The sequence below is a fragment of the Adiantum capillus-veneris genome, chromosome 1 (assembly GCF_014529385.1).
Source record: "Adiantum capillus-veneris isolate H3 chromosome 1, ASM1452938v2, whole genome shotgun sequence".
NCBI lineage: Eukaryota > Viridiplantae > Streptophyta > Polypodiopsida > Polypodiales > Pteridaceae > Adiantum > Adiantum capillus-veneris.
The window spans coordinates 173,855,285-173,873,013 of record NC_140931.1 but is presented as its reverse complement, the minus strand read 5'-3'; the positions used below and the strand labels follow the sequence as shown (position 1 = coordinate 173,873,013).

General features: G+C 42.2%; 1 pseudogene; it reads left to right on the top strand.

Annotated features, from left to right (window-relative positions):
• The first annotated feature begins 1,502 nt into the window (after positions 1-1,502).
• LOC147466038 (uncharacterized) lies at positions 1,503-2,290 on the top strand (annotated as a pseudogene).
• Positions 2,291-17,729: the final 15,439 nt, after the last annotated feature.

The following is a 17,729-nucleotide window of genomic DNA, read 5'->3' as shown; positions in this document are numbered from 1 at the left end:
CTAAACTTATAAAATTGGGCTCATTTGTCATCTACATTTAGAACTTGTGCTTTCTTATGTCGTGCGTTTTATGGGTGGATGCATGAAAAGGTGGTACACTAGCTACCCATTTTTGGGGGTGGTAGCAAGGGGGTGGGCTGGTTGGTAGCTAGGTGAGTAAACATTGAGAATCTTTTATAAGGTTTTACCTGAAAATTGTTCATCAAAAGGCTTGAGCAGCGAGCTGGATTTAAAAACTTTAAAAATTATCTTTTCATTTTCAATTGTGTGTGTGAAAGTAGTGCAGGGGAGCCACCTTACTCCACAATCATGACGCCTCCTACTTGTCGACGGTTGTAGAGGGGGGGCAACTCAGGTGGCCAAGCAGCTCCTGCAGCTGAAGCAAAATCAACCACAATTACTGGGAGGCGGAAGAGGGCACATCATTCACCTCCCCTGCCTGATCCACCCTTGGACTCCCCTGCTGGAAAGAAGGAAGAAGAAGGTCTTGACTCCTTCACTAAAGCCGTGCACTCCTATAGCAAAGAAACATTCAAAAATGGCAGATGTTGTAATCCCCAACACTGAGGTACTACTGCATCTTAGTGTTGCTGGCTGTCTCTGCACAATTTATTGTTGTAACTTGTTTCCAAGGTCCATGTAAGCTCTCTTAAGCTTTCTTTGAAGCAAACCTAAGTTAGAGGCTAGATGTTTGTAGATGCATTCAAGCTCCATAAGCTAATGTGCATGCATTCAAGCTTGCATTGAAAACCCGTGTAGAGGTATGCATGCATGCATTCAAGCTTGCATTGAAAACCTGTGTAGAGGCATGCATGCATGCATGCATTCAAGCATGTATATTTGTGCACGTTGCATTTTTTACTGAACTTCAATTGGCTGGCTGCACATGCATTCATGTCTTGTGCATAGTTGGGACCGTACTTGTATGGATTGCAAATCATAGTGCTATGAAGAAACATGAATCAGTGATGCTCTATCAGTGTGGTAGCTACCACCTGCAACACTCATTTAATATAGGGAAAGTGCATCAGAGATCATCAAGATTGTAGCATTCAGCATTCTTCAAAAAACATAACAAGTTGGTAGCATTATGTTAGCCAGCTACTACCAATCAAAAAGTTCATTTAGCAAAGAAATACCAAGGTGGTAGTTACATGGTAGCTATCTGTCTGGGACACAGGTAGTTGTACCACCTATTCATGCACATGCCCAACCTGCTTCTGCTCCTGCTCAATGCAACAATTGATGTTTAATGTGAAAACTTCTACAAAATTGTGATATTATAAATGCTCACCATGCACAAGTTATCTAAGTTTTTAGTAAATTTATGGCCGTGTATGTTTCAAGCTTAAGTGTTGAACCATACTCCAATCATACTTCCATACCCGTATGCGTTTGCCGTATGGAAACAACTATGGTCGTATGTTTTTCCCTGTATTTTACAGGGCAAAGGCCGTTGGTGCACTCCATATGTGAAATTTGAAAGGAAGACAGTTTTTTGCATGACAAAGCCTCAAGCACATGAAGTATATGACCTCCCCAACTCTGGAGTGGATGCTCGACTGCTGACTGAGGCAGATTTCACCAACAAAGATTGGTTGAAATGCTTTAAGGAAGTGCCGAAGAGGGGCAGCAAAGTAAAATGCAGAGATGTGAAGCCAAAGCTCTGGAACAAGTTTTATGTATTGTTCACATCCGTGTATCAAGAACCTCCTGGAAATTATGGTATGGAGGTGACTAAAGGATTTGCTAGAGACTTTCTATATGAGTAGTTGAAGGGACAGGTTGACTGGGCCTTGTTTTCAGAAAGTATTGTCACAAATATGGATCCAGGCAAATTATATGCAAAGAAGCAGCGATGGGCAGCTTTCCATTCCTCCTATGCCCCTAACAGTTCGCGGCGAATGACGAGGACTCCAGATCATTTGGAGGCACCCCAAGAAACTCCGATCGATACAGTGGATGATGTGCAAAAAAAGAATTTATTTGGTCCACCGTCTCTTACAGAGTTAGATACTGTTTACAACATGGTTGTAAGCAAGCATTCTTTTGCATTGTCAAAGTATAATGAAGCTTTTAAGAAACTGGAATTGCTTCACGCTGATGTGCACCGAAATGAAGGTGCCAAAATCCTAGTGGAAAAGCTTAGAGGCCAGTTGAAAGATGCAGAGGCTGCATTACTAAAGGCAGAAGGTAGCGTCAATGCTGTGGATGCAATGAAGGTGGAGCAGCTTAAAAATACTGTCGGAAGGTTGTCGCTAACACTCCAAACATTGCAAGTGGTAGTTGAGGAGAAGGCACCACTTGATGCTATGGATAGTGCTCTAAAGGAGAGAGATTTTACACAGGAAGTGGAGGAGTGTGCATAGGCGCGGATGGATTTTGTGAAGACCATGCAGGTCAAAAGAAAGACAATTTTGTTGTCTGCACCTCCACCGAAAGTTCCACCTGTGGATATGGGCACCTTGCCTTTGGACAAAGTTTGCAGTACTTGTGGGTTGATGATGTATGACGATGATGCACTTGGTATGTTTTTGCTGCCCTGCAATCATGCCTTTCACATGTACTATTTTGGCCATCTTGTTGCAAGCAAAGAAACATGCATGGACACATCCAACCAATTTTGCATACCATGCGGTCTTTGGTGATCCTCAGTAGTACGAATGCCAATTTGCAAGGAGTGCAATCAGACACCAAACCCTCATCAGTGCCCTTAAGCATGGACCATGGTATACACCCTGCTGCATTTTGTAGCATTGAGCTTAAATTTATCTGTTTTTTTGTGTTTCTGCTATCAAGGGAACCCTGCTAATTGTAGCTACTAATACAAGACTGGTAGCTACTAGTACAATACTGGTAGCTACCACTCTCATAGTGGCATCTGTCATGCTAATCCTGGTACAGCTAGCTACCAGTATGGCTGTGGCTACCATTCTCCCATGAGCTACTATTCTCCCATGGAAGTCTTGCTGGTGGCAAGGTAGCTACCATTCTTCCATTAGCTATTGTTTTACCATGGAACTCCTACTGGTGACAAGGAAGTTCTCATTGTCAACCCTGGTTGCTACCAGTATAATATTGGTAGCTACCATTCTGCCATGAGCTGCCATTTTTCCAAGGAAGTCCTGCAATTGACAAGGTGGCTACCAGGATTGCATTGGTAGCTGCCATTCTGCCATGAGCTGCCATTCTGCCAAGGAAGTCCTGCAAGTGACAAGGTGGCTACCAGGATGGCATTGGTAGCTGCCATTCTGCCGTGAGCTGCCATTCTGCCAAGGAAGTCCTGCAAGTGACAAGGTAGCTACCAGGATAACATTGGTAGCTACCATGATAGCATCTGTAGCTACCATGATGGCAGGGGGCAAGGTAGCTACTAGGATAGCATTTGGTAGTACTGGTAGCTTATTAGTGCTTGCTTGGTAGCTTCTATTGTCATGCTGACCCTGCATGTAACTTGAAAACTTGTTCTTAATTTCTTATTGTGAAGAACAGAATTCAAGGTGTTGGTACATGCTGAGAAGGAAGATGTTTTAGATTAAGGTTGTTGCCAGGCTTTTATTCTGTTAACCACCACTGTTAGATTGCTTACTACTAGGATAGCATTGGTGGCCCTTATGTCATCTTGGTAGCTCTCAGTCAGCCAGCTACCAGAATGGCATTGGTAGCTACCAGGATAGTGCTGGTAGCTATCAGTGCTTGCCTGGTAGCTTCCACTATCATGCCTGGTAGCTTCCACTGTCATGCTGTAGCTACACGTAACTTGAAACAGCAAGTTCTTAATTCCTTAATACTTTTCACTGTAGAGATTGATCCAGAGACTGATCCAGAGACTGCAGAGTCTGAGCCAGAGACTACAAAGGCTGAGCCAGAGACTACAGTTGAGAAGGAAGGTGTGTTAGAGAAGCATAGTCCTGAGAATGGATGTTAGCGGCTGGACATACTCAACGGAGGGTGATTGCCCGGCAGGATACTAATTTCCTTTGTAATTATTCCTTAATTGAGAAGAAACCGCCATTTCACCTTTGTAAATAGTGGGGCTTGCAGAAGCTTCCAAATTGTATCCCATTTTTGACATTTAGACTTAGTAAATGGTTAAATTGGAACATTAGGGTTTGAGATTGTAAGGTATTTATACCACTTTTGACCTTAATGCAAAAACCTTTGTCATTTTTATAAGTTTTGTCTGTGTGAGTTGAGCGTACTCTGTGTACGAGAGAGAGTGAGATTTTTATCTTGACGCTACGCGCGCACTAGTGGTCGGAATCAAGTGGGGAGAAGTGCAGCATGTTGCCCCCGAAGAGAGGTACGCACCAACACCTACATTGCAGGTGTATGACCCGGCTTTGCGAGATCGACCCACAAGCTATATCTGGTGATTCAGTGAGCATACGTTGTCCGTTTTTGCATTTCAGCATATCCATGTGTTCGCAATGAGTAGAGCTACATATTAGGCACTTTAGTTTTCGAAAATGACAACCTATAAATTTTGACCAGACATCCTACGTGATTCTGCACCGGGTGTTTAGGGTTGGGGTTTTGGTTTATGGACCTTAGGGAGAGCGGCCTATTGGTGTTAATAGGATTTCCCTCAAGTTTCGTAGCGTTTGGAGAACGTTTGATGGGTATTTGGCTCTTGAAAGCGTTGTAGGAAATCTCCTCTTGTGTACTCTTGAAGGCTGTAACTTAGACATTGGGTAGTGACCTCTGTAGGAAGTAGTCAATAGTCGGTCGAGTGTAGGTTGACACCCTATGCTTGCTTCCACGCGCCTGCGGGTCGAGCTTTGTCCTTAGCTGACAAATCTTTTTAGGTGAGTTCTCGCTGTGCTGACGTCCGTCGGGGCGTATCCGCTAACATTGGGGCTGCTGTCGGGGACGAAAACCCTAGGTAGGTGACCGAGACTAGTCCTTGAGGATAGGGATTCTCTGGCTTGCCAGAGTCTTATTTTACATTTAGATAGGATCAGAGGGTGGGGGACTCTCTATGTCTTAGGAGGAGTCTAGGAGCGAGTGTCTGGCCTAGATCCTTCGACTTAGGTAGTATTAGGTAGATGAGTAGGAGTTGGAGTGGTAAAGGCGGTGAAAGGATAGCTTGAGAGTCCGGGGAGGCCAGGAAGCAACCAAGACACCAAAATCACCATCTCACATGATGAGTAGGAGTAGGGTAAGTAGGACATCATGATTTATGATCTGGAGCACTTCATGCATGTTATATTTGCTGTTAGGCTCATCAAAGAGCTGTAAAAGACGGAAAAGAGTGTTTAGAAGCTGAATTGAAGTTCAAAAGTTTCTGTGAGTATTTCTCAAAGATCTGCAGAGCATAGGGAGTACTTCTGTCAGAAAAAATTTAAATTTTAAGACAATAGACATCCTATGCGTAGCATGTCTCCAGCGGTTTTTAGCAGGGAATTTGGGGAAACTGAGGTCACCTGTGTGTTCAGAGGGTGGGTTTCACCCTAGTAACATATAGACTTGAGTGTTTTTCCCTTATTGGATTGCCCAAAAGCTAAAAGGCAGACTCTGAAAATGTAAAAGTTCAGAAAAGGTTTAAATTGAGAGAAATTTGCATATTTTTGCACTTTTAAGGCATATTGGCACTTTTTGAGAGCATAGGGAAGGCAAAGTAGCACTTTAGTCTGAGAAAAGGAGCAATAGACATCCTACGTGTAGGATGTCTACAGGGTGTTCTGGTGAGAATTTTGAAAATCTGAGTTGACCAGTGTGTTTAGAAGGTAGCAATTATCCTATGTTCACTTGGAAAGGGGAACTTGACCATATCTTGACAGGATAAGGCCAAAAGATAGAATTTGCTAGACATCTTACCCAAATTGGGTCCAAGGCATTATTTTAAGACAAAAACCATAGGATGTCTTCATGAGCATGATCTACATGATTTATTGAGTGCATGAGAAAGGTTTTCATCTCAATTGGGTGAGAAAATTGGGTTTTATGCAGACTTTAGCATTTTTTACTGAAAAAGACTAGAATAGCTAAAATTGGGGTCTTTTGAAATCCAAACTAAAATCTAAGCATAGCATTGGTTGCTGACATCAAGGGGAAGCTGTGGCTCAAGTTTGGAGTCAAACAAAGCACTTAGACATCCTATGTGTAGGATGTGTTCACAATGATTCAGCACTCCAAATCCAACTTTGAGCATACCAGAGTGATCAACACCTTAAGAGTAGTCTGTGGTTTGAATTTGGAGCAATTTTGAGCAGTTAGACATGCTACACGTAGTATGTCTAAGGCATGATATTGAAGTCAAAATCTGAATGTGGACATAGCAGGGTGTTGTATAGCATTAGGCAAGCCTCCTAGCCAATTTTGGTCCAAATTGGAGTTGATTTGACTCGTCAGATCAACATTAGGCTGCTAGAACAGATTTCTGATCAATTGAGCAGCTTATAGGTGTCCAAATCAAAAAGTGAGAACAGCTGTGGACTCAGCACATCAAGGGGAATCTATAGTACAAATTTCAGCCAAAACAAAGCAGGTAGACATCCTACACATAGGATGTCTACAGGGGCTTATTGAAGTCAAAATCTGACTGTGGACATAGAGTGATGTTCCAATTGACTTAAGATTTCCAGAACTTCTTTCAAAAGTGAAATTGGACCTTGTTTGACCTTTTGACGGAGCAAAGACGGAATTAAGACTTTACCTCTAGACTGATAAACACTTGGGTGGTGTACAATTCCAGATTAGCAGACCTAATCAAGAACATCCGAAGTGTATAGAGTACAGTAGTGGTTGAGGTTAACCCTCCAGTTATACCAATCATTACTAAGACCACCTCTAGCGGTTAAATGCTTTGATTCGATTGCCGAAATTAAACGCTTGTGTACAGGTATATTCAGCGGCAAGGCAAGAAGTTGTGCGGAAACCGATCCCTTGCCAAGTGAGTGGTTGGATTTGTGATAAATTGCATTGCTAATTTTAATGAATTTAAGATCAGGAAGACACATTCCTAGAGACCAAAAAGTGGCAGGTGATCAGGGTAGCTTAGTGTCCACTGAGGAGAGTGTAACTCAGGCAAGGCTAAATCCATTAGCACCGATCATTGAGGAGGGTAGTGATACTCACACTTCATCAGATAAGTCCTTCTTCATGATGGTTAGTCAACAGCCAGGAGGTTTCTCCGGTGAAGGACCAATGCTAGGAGGAAGTACCTCCCAAAACCCTTTGAACGATGCCAAGTTCACTATAATCTTCTTAGAAGGAACAAACTCTAGGGAAGCCCTAGTTTATTCTGACTATCGGGGATGCAAGTGTATTTGTATAGAAGAAAGACCTTCTCAGAGACTGGAGATAATTCAAGTCTATGATGATGGAGATAGATTCCGACTCCAAAACGGGGAACCACTATCTGATAGTTAGTAACCCTGAGGATTACAACAGATATGGAGATAATGTGGTAAAAGGAAAAATGGTCTCAGAGGCTCAAGAGCAGCCTCCAAAAATTGATCGACCTGGAGCTCTTTTTATTTATGATAAAAAAACAACCAGGGTCTCTACCTATAATGAGATTGTGGGAATTTACAAGCATGAGAGTGAGGGAGTAGTCTCTTATTTTCGATGCAAATAACCCTACCCAAATGAATTAAGCAAAGACAAGGTTCTTTACTTATTCTCTTATGAAATTGCTATGGGGAAGGATATCATTTTTGTTGACAGGTACGGGCGAGAATACAAACGAATTCTCCCAGAGGAGGTAGAAAAGGCAACAGTTTCAGAAACATCAACATATGCCCCCGAAGAAGTACCAAGGTCCACCTATACCCCTAGCAAGTCAACAAATCCATTTTCAAAAGAGTACGAGACAAAATCACATTCTAACCAACAACAGACGTTCAACTACCAGAACCAACAAGCAACCCAACCATCATTGCAGGCATGGCTTCAACAAAGTGCGACATTAGAACAAGACCGAAATAGAGATGGTTATCCAGCCGCAAGAGGGCTAAGAGATTTACAAGAACCACCACTCTATTCACAGTATCAAGGCGAGAGTAAACTCAAGAGTCGAGAGAGCCTGGAAGACAACCCATAGAACGAGTTAGAAGAGATGAACCACCTCTTGCAAGAACCATCAGAAATTATGGCTTAGGGGCACCTCTGGGAGAGGAACCCTCCCACTACCGAAGGCCAGAGGAGGTGTATCGAGTAGGACGAGGAGAACCAATGATGAGATGTGTAGACCATCGAAGAATTAGACCTTCTCAGGTGCAAAAATGGGTAAACAAAAAATACACGGAAAACAGAGATCCTAGGGATCATGTAGCAGCCTTTGTGCGTGTAATTAGAGCTGAAGAAGTTTTGGACTTCCCTACTCAATTTGCAGGGTTTGGACTTACCCTAGAAGAGGATGCCGCTACTTGGTTTGACTCTGTGGAGCGTAGAGACTTTGAGTCTACGGAGGAGGTTTTTGATGAGTTTATTGAGGAATTCTCACAAAGGGGGATAACTCATAATACAATCTCACAAATCCATAAATTCAAACAGAAAGAAGGGGAATCTGTGCGAAAGGTAGCCCTATGACTAAAAAGATATGTGAAGTTCTGCCCTATGGAAGAACTGCCAACTCAGTCCAGACTTATGCTTATATTTATTCAAGGACTAAGGAACGTAGATCTCCAGAAGGACTTACATATGAAGAGGAGCACAACGTTAAATGAGTTAACTAAGGAGGCTCTTTACCTTGTAGACAATTGTGCGGTTTACAAGGAGGGTGAATTCAAGGATCTTGATGATGATTCGTCCTCACAACAAAGTAGAAGCAAGTCCGCTAAGACAACACCGAAAGGAGAAGTAGTTGTAAGCCAGGAGCAGCTTGTAGAGGAAGTGCTAAAAAAAATTAATATTTATGCCAAGCCTTAGGCTAAGTAGCCAAAGTGGTGAGCTATTGAACAAAAATGGACAAACCATGTGACGGAGGAATGTTATTATAACAAGGGATATGTGAGAGAGCGACCTTATGCTCCCCAAGCTCAGGTAGCATCTCCTCAACTTCCACCGATGCCTAGGTATCAAGCAGGCAATCTACCATGACCTGTAGGAGTTGAGAGACCACAACCAGTATTGGGGCAACAACCACCCCTACCAGGATTACGACCGGTCGGCATAAGATACACACCAACGGTAAACGAACCAGAAGAGAAGGCTTTGGTATCTATGCATGCATATTACGAAGATTCCAATGGATATGCAGCAAATCCTGTCTATTATCCATCGGAAGAAACCCCAACGCCAGAACCTTGGAGCATGATTGGAAGTACAGGACCACCAACAGCTGCACAAGCAGCAGGAGAAGGAAGATACAGCTTGGATGAACGAACACTATTGTTCATAGCCAACGGAGGCATGGGCGGGCAGAGGCATGCGTACCAGCAGAGAGGAGCTCAAGGAGCACCTCAACAGCCTAAGGGACCCTGCTACAAGTGTGGCGGAGACCATTGGCTAAGAGACTGTCCTCATGATGAAATCATTAGAGTCAATGCGTATTGCACTGAGTGTGGAATTACTCACTTGATTCCTGATTGCCCTAAGAACCCGAGCAAAGGAGCAAAAACTACTTTGAACATGCTGGAAGCAGTGCCTTCTAGTGGAGGGTCAGAAAATGAGACAGTAATACCTATCCAGGCAGTGACACAAGCCCAAGCTCAACGAATGACAAACAAACCCATAATTGAAGAGCCAAAGACCAATGTCCCAAGTGCAGAAATGAAAAATCAGAGAAGCACTTGGAAAGCTAGAAAGGCGCGTATGAAAGCCAGGAGAGAACGAGAGCAAACGGCTCTATCGGAGGAGTTAAAAAACACAAAGGATAGATTACAGCAGTTAGAGGATCTAACTAGTTTAAGCTCACACACTGCGGCAACAATAGGGCCCAAGGAAGTAAGGGGACCCCAAAGTGCAGGATCAGGAGGATCAGTGCTGGTAGAAAAAGTAAATGAGCAGTTGGACGCACTTTTAAAAGCATACGAAGCCAGACTCAAAAACAACCAAACTCAAGAGCAAAGATGGATGACTTATCCATATGCAGAAATAGAAAAACAGAGGTTGGAAATGTGTCGAAAGATTATTGAAACAGTCCAATCCTTGATAGAAAATCCGCTTGATAAACCTGCAAGTTGGCACGAGGTACTAGCTCCAAACCCTATCAAACCAACTCTAGAGAAACAAGTAGACACGAAGGAGAGACTCACGACTGCCTCTGAGTCTAGGAGAGAACCTATCATAGTGCCAAATACAATAGATGAGACAATTGATGGTTTCTAGCCTAAAACATTGGTAGAAATGGGTAAGGATTGTAACAGTCTAGATGGCCTGTGGAAGCAAATCCGGGAAGCAAATGAAGCTAACAGGGTGAACCACCAAATAAATAGCACGAGAAAGGAGAAAAATGAGATCTTACCTCCCATTGAAGAGTTTGAGGCAAGATCACAAATGAACTTTGATATACATTCTCAAGGGGGAGACCAGGGTTCAATTAGTTCGGGGCACAGCCAACCAAACTCGCTAAAAAATCTACCCTCCTACCTAAGGGAGTATGAAGCTAAGTCTGAGGTGAGAGCAATCCCATCTCAAAGACTTTCTCCTAACAGAGTGATGGATTCACAAGGGTTGATTGAGTTATTGTCCACCCCTGTGGCATGCACAATCACTTTAGCCGAACTCCTGAGGTCACGACCAAACATGTGGACCACCGTAGGCAATGCTTAGAAAAATTTGGAGTAAAAGACCCTACCTCAAAGCTTCAAGAAGGGATCAGAGAATTGGACAAGCCTCAACTAAACACTAGGCCAGTACCTTTAAACAGGGTTGGAGAATATTGCGAGGGAGAAGATGGAAATCACTACCAATAGAATTCCACGGAGTAGTTTCAAAAGCTATTCTTGACAGTGGAGTGGGAGTCGCTATCGCCACCAAAGAAATCTGGAAAAATGGAGAAAATCGGCTTTGAGAGCTACCAAAATGAAATTGCAACTGGCAGATGGGTTCATGGAAAAGCCTCTAGGACTTCTAGAAAAAGTAATTGTCACCTCTTGTGGAATCGAGTATGAGCATACATTTGCAATAGTTGATTTCGACAAAAAGAACAATTACGAGATCATCTTGGGAAGACCATTCATGAGACAATTAAAGATGGTCCAGGATTGGGGTTACGACCACATATACCTTAGACGTGGGGAGACTACAACCAAAATATACCTAAAAGACCATAGTTACAAGGATGTGAACCAGACACCAGTGGAAGAGTTTGATTCAGCTACATTGGCAGGTTCCGAACTCCCAGCATGGTTAGGGTAGAAAAAAGAGTTATGGATGTGTGGAGCTTCACATTATGGGAGCTTAAAAAGAGAGGAATGCATCTTAGAAAGAGCTATTCAGGACAAGGATTACATTCCGGAACCTTTTTCCGAAGATGCCTTAGAACCTTTGGAGTAGGAATACATACTAGCAACATTGGATGTCTGTAACCATTACAGATAGCCCAAGACAAAATTTTGCGATAAGGATGGCTATGATGTGCTACCCTATGACATGGTAAACCTTATACCAGTAGGAGATGAGTATGTAGACTCACCAGAAAATAAGAGTTTTATGACTCCTCTGAGCATCTGGAATTAAGTAACGATGCAGATAACGAGTGTTCAGACAGCTCAAGCGAGCATGGGGAGACAACCGCGAATATCAAGTTTTATGATTTTGCAAATCAACACCCTAGACGCCAGGAACGCTATAGAAAAAAAACAGCAAAAAACAAAATTAGAGAGAACTTGATGCCATGGATAAAAGATAAAACTCACTATCTAATGCTTGTCAAGGCAAAGGATTGTGTAAAAGACCAAATATCAGGAAGATTCTCAAGAGTTCGAAGGGAAAGGACACATGAGGAAATAAAACAAGCATGGAAGACTAAAACAGAAATAAAATCAAGAAAATCTCAACAATCAAAACAGGAAAAGACAAAAGATCCAGAGTGGACCAAAATGGAGCGGCAAAAGAAATACCAAGAACTAAACCGGTCGTTACGAGAGGTATGGACTACTGAGGGAGAAAGTGACGATAAGGAGGATTCAAAAAAAGGAAACATGAATGTACCATCCCACTATCAAAAATTCACCATCCAAGACAGACAAATCATAATGACACCACCAATAAGGGAAAGAATAAATCAAGAATCTTACGATGGGCTAGAAAATGCAAAATGGATAGACCTCGTTGTGCCAGACGAACAACCTCATCCTGTCTATATAGCAACTGATTTAGAGCCTGAAGAAGAAAGGCTAACACAACTTCTCAAGAAGTATAAAGATGTGTTTGCATGGTCCTACAAAGACCTCAAAGGAGTTGATCCATCGATATGCCAACATACAATTCCTTTGAAATCAGATGCCAAACCTAGCAAACAATGTCCTTACACATATAATGACACATTCACTAAACTAATCAAAGAGGAGATTGACAAGCTGATGGATGTTGAATTCATCTATGAAATCGAGCATACATATTGGGTTTCACTCATTGTGGTTGTCCCCAAAAAGAACGAAAAGCTGCGTGTGTGTGTGTGAACCTCAAAATAGTGAACGTAGCCACAATAAGGGATAATTATCCCTTGCCGATCACAGAACATGTGCTTGAGAGGGTGGCTGGAAAACGGGATTTTTCCTTTTTTGATGGGTTTTTGGGGTATAACCAATTGGCAATTGCAATAGAGGATCAACACAAAACAGCATTTACCACAGAGTGGGGAATATATGCGTATAGAGTTATGCCTTTTGGCCTAACCAATGCCCCAGCTACCTTCCAAAGGTTAATGACTCGTGCGTTCAAAGAATACCTGAGAATATTCTTAGAAATATATATGGATGATCTCTGCATCCACTCTCTTACACGAGAAGAACATATTGACCATTTACAAAAGGTATTTGAGAAGTGCAGAACATATCGAATCTGTCTCAACCCGTAAAAGTGCATTTTTATGGTAAGGCAAGGCCGCATCTTAGGACATATTGTCTCAAGAAATGGCATAACCACTGACCTAGACAAAATTAGAGTCATAGCAGACTTGCCCAGGCCTACTAATGCCAAACAAGTACAATCTTTCATGGGACACTACGGATATTATCGAAGATTCATATATATGTATGCGGTCATTGCACAACCACTATATCTTTCATGGGACACTGCGGATATTATCGAAGATTCATATATTATCGAAGATTCATATATATGTATGCGGTCATTGCACAACCACTATATCGCTTATTAGTCAGTTTCGACTGGACTGAGGAGTGTGAAACTTCATTCCAAAAGCTTAAGCAAAACATTGTATCAGCACCTGTACTTAGCACCAGATTGGGAAAAGATATTCCATGTTCACATTGATGCATCTGCATATGCAATTGGGAGTATTCTGGCTCAACCTGGAGAAGGAACAATGGATTTCCCAGTTTGTTATGCGAGGCGACAGCTAAATAGTGCAGAAAAGAACTACACCACCACTGAAAGAGAGAGATTAGGAATGGTTTATGCTGTAAAGAAATTTCGGCATTACTTGCTTGCAAACAAATTTGTGTTCTTTACATATCATCAAGCTCTTTTGTATCTAGTAAATAAACCATGTAATACTGGGAGAATTGTACGCTGGTTTATTATATTGCTAGAGTTTGACTTTATAGTGGTAGTAAAAAAAGGGTAAAACTCATCTACGGGTGGATCATCTTTCAAGGCTACAAAATGGGGAAGATCCTGAAGGAGTAGATGATGACATACCTGATGCTTATCTTTTCAATATTGAAATGATACCCAAATGGTCTCAGAAAATTGTTAGCATTCTTTTCTTTGGAGGGAGATTTGATAACAAGGAATACAGATCCAAACAACAAACATTTTGCCAAACAAAAAACTTTTAGTTGATTGCAGGACGACTGTACCATCTAGGCTTGGACCAAATTCTACGATTATGTATAAATCTAGAGGAATTCGAGTGTTATCTTGAAGAAGTACACATCCAAGATTGTGCATTTCATTGTTCAACAATGAAAACACACCAAAAATTGAAACACTTAGGAGTTTATTAGCCAACTATGTATGCTGACACACATGCTTATGTTAACAATTGTACTATATGTAGTGCCAAACAACCGGTGGATCATGCGACATTGTTTCACGTAAACATTGCACCTGCATGGAGTCAATATATCATTGATTTCTTAACAACAAGGACATTTCTTGAAAACATAACAAAAGCACGAAAAAGGGCTATAGAGTTGGAGGCTCAAAACTTTAGTTTAATTGGAAATCAACTCTACAAGAGAGGAAAGGACAATCAACTTAGAATCTGTGCAAGTGAAAGTGAATACCTGCTCATTCTAGAACACGCACATGGAGGAATAAGTGGAGGCCATTTTTCAGGCAATAAGACGAAAAAAATTGTCTTAACCGCAGGAATATGGTGGCCTCATTGAACATGGATGCTGAGGAGTTTGTAAAGCGTTGTGACGCATGTCAGCGCACTAAGGTGCCGATAAAGAGAGATGAGATGCCACTACGGCCAATGATGGGAGCATGGGCATTTGCAAAATGGGGAATTGATTTTGTGGGGCCTCTTTCACCCCCTACATATCGCACCCATACCCAATATATCATTGTGGTTACGGACTATCTCACAAAATGGGTGGAAGCCAAAGCAACACAAAAAGCAAACGCAAGAACCACCGCTCAATTTTTGTATGAGAATATCTTTGTACGATACGGAGCACACTACACCCCATGTTGTTGGGACAACCTTGGCAAAAAGAGTAAAATGTGCAGATAGATTGGAATTTGGATACAATCAAAATTCAGCATTCACAAGAACAACAGGTGGTAGCCTTTGCTCAGCCAACCCGGAAGAATCAGATAAAAGAACAAAAAGGATGGGTGCCAATAAAGCACAACACGATATCCATGGAGAACAACCAAGGAACTGCCAACCATGTGCACTACAAAAATAAGACAACATAGACCACAGTGAATAGATCAAGGTTAGCAACACACGAAAAACAAGTATGGGTATGGAAGGATAGAGGCGACCTGGCATACAAACCACAATACAACAGCAGAAGTCAACAGAAGAACACAGTTAAACCAACAACCAAAAAGATATGGATCCCGAAGAGAATGCTAAGTAACCACTTAAATGTGACACGCATTTGGATCCCCAAACCAAAGCAACAAGAACTCCCTTCAGTACAAGCAACACCAGCAGCCAGACACTCACTACATATGAAACAGGCAAACCGATCTATGTGGGTGCCGATCAGCAGAACAGCAATGACAACCAAAAACGAGGCAATAAACCTACAAAAGCTTCCACAGCAAAACTCCAAAGGGCAATTAACAGAGAACAAGATTATAGCTACAATGAAAATGACACTTCCATCAATGGAAACAACCACGGCCATATCGACAGTAGCGGCAAACCAAGCAACTTTTGCAAAAAAGACTATCAAACAAAGAGATGTAGAGTTACAACTTTTACTTGGAAAGAAAATCCGCCAACCAAATCAACAACAAACAAGAAACCTCGATGTCGAATGCCAATAAGCATCTTGCTTATTCCCTCCTCTCGCACAACATTGATTTTTCCATGCATTGACTGAGTATGCATCAAATAGTGCCACATTACAAGGCTGCGCATTAGCACAATTTTTAACCCATGCACTGCACATACCACGAGGCGATACCTTGTCATCCGGGAGGGCTCCGACTAGGAGGGGGGAGGCATTCTCAATGCGGACCCAATGACGGAGAAAAGAGCAAAAAAGGGCATGCTTTTCAACTATTTTGAAGGGGTTTTGTTTGATTGCAAAATTTTTTGGACTAACCTTAGTACATATGCCCTTATACATCACGAATCTACAAGTATATGGGTCCAAACGCCAAATTAGTCCTCTAGGTGTGTGTATATATGTAAAAATAGCCATTTTTCGGATAAAATATTGGTAAAACGGAGAAATCCGACCATAAAAATTGCATATGAGTGTACATAGTGTTTTGCGGTGATGTTTTTGAGTTATTGTGATTTTTGGGGATTTTTTGGGTTTATTTTACTATTTTCTTTTTAATTTTACTAATTATCGGCAGAAAAACTTCAAAATTACAAAAAACAGGTGAAATATGGTCGTAATGAAAAACAATGAATATGGGGATAATCAGTGACTATAGGACAACCTATGGTACAATGGGGGTGCAATTATGTGAATGGAGCGGGAGTTGGCTTGATTTTGACTGAAACGTCAAATTTCTCGGAAACTAGGCAAACGGAGTCCAAATCAGGAACTTTTCAAGCCTAAACCGCATCTTGCAAGAGGTTAGGAGCACATGTCAAATTTCATAGAAAATGGTCTGGGGACCCCCATTATAAGATTTTTTCACTTCACTTAGAGCTCATTTCTACTATTTCCTTCTTGAGAGAGAGCTCTTGCCACCTAGAACGAACCGGACTTCCAGCTACTTCTACGACGCGCACGACCACCCGACAGGCTCCAAATATGAGAGGTAGACTCACCACCTTGAGCTTTTCGCATATGTTTGATGTTTTATCGCGAAAACTAGTGTAGGGTTCACACGGGGAACGGGCAGTAGAGACCTACAGGTAGAGGTAGCCACCTAACGGCTAACCCAATAGCAATAAGGCTTCACAGGGGGTTTACCCTAGCATAGGAGACCACTCTTAGATGCACAAAGGCGGCAAAAAACCAACGAGAAAAACCCTAACTTCCAAAGCCCTGCAAGAAGCCACCAAGTGGTAAATCGGTGGAAAGTCGCCCAAATGCTACCAAAACTCATGCGTAGGAGCATCTCGACATGCTCTACAAGGCTATATAGCCCACATGGCCATAAGGCGACCCGAAGCGGGACTAAGCTTCAGAAACGGCATCAGACACACAAAGCGTCAACTGGCTCTCACGACCAAACCGGATGTCCGTTTGCCACCAAACTTCACGAGCGGCTTACCTAGACCATCAACAACCAAGTCCTATGGTGGTAGACCACCACAAGTGATCGACGGCATGCAAAAGCAATCATGGGCGCTTCCAGAGCGACAGATCTCCAAACGGAGCTCCGGTGAAGCCAAAGCCAGCAAAAACCATATGGCAAGGTTCCCCAAGGAACCATGAAGCTATGGAGACTAACATCAAGGAATTTCATCACCAAAAAGCACTGACTCAGAGGCTCTGAAAGCCAAACAGGGAGTTTCTATCTACCTTTTTTACTTTTTAATTGAAATAAGGCTTAAAGGGGACTCAGGGGGGCTAAGGGCATATACTAGTAGCACCTCTCCATCAGGAGACATCCTACGCGTAGGATGTATCAAGGCCATGTTTGGGCATCAAACTCAATATCTCACCTCATACACAGCTTCTACATAGCTTATACATGCTAGCCATCAAGTTTCATCACTTTTGGACAAGAGTTGACCTCATATGCATCAAAAAACGGAAAGTCAGAGCATAGAGGAAATAAAGGGTCATAGACCTACCAAAACTAGTCCAACTCACATGAAACTTGCACAATATACTCATTATCACATTGCCAAGCTAACTGTGGAGTCAAATATGAAAAATAATTAAATAGACATCCTACGCGTAGGATGTCTAAATACCCTATTTGACCTCGAGCGGGTGTTTTTGAATTCCACATATCTTTATAACATCTTCACAAGCTGATATATCAAATTT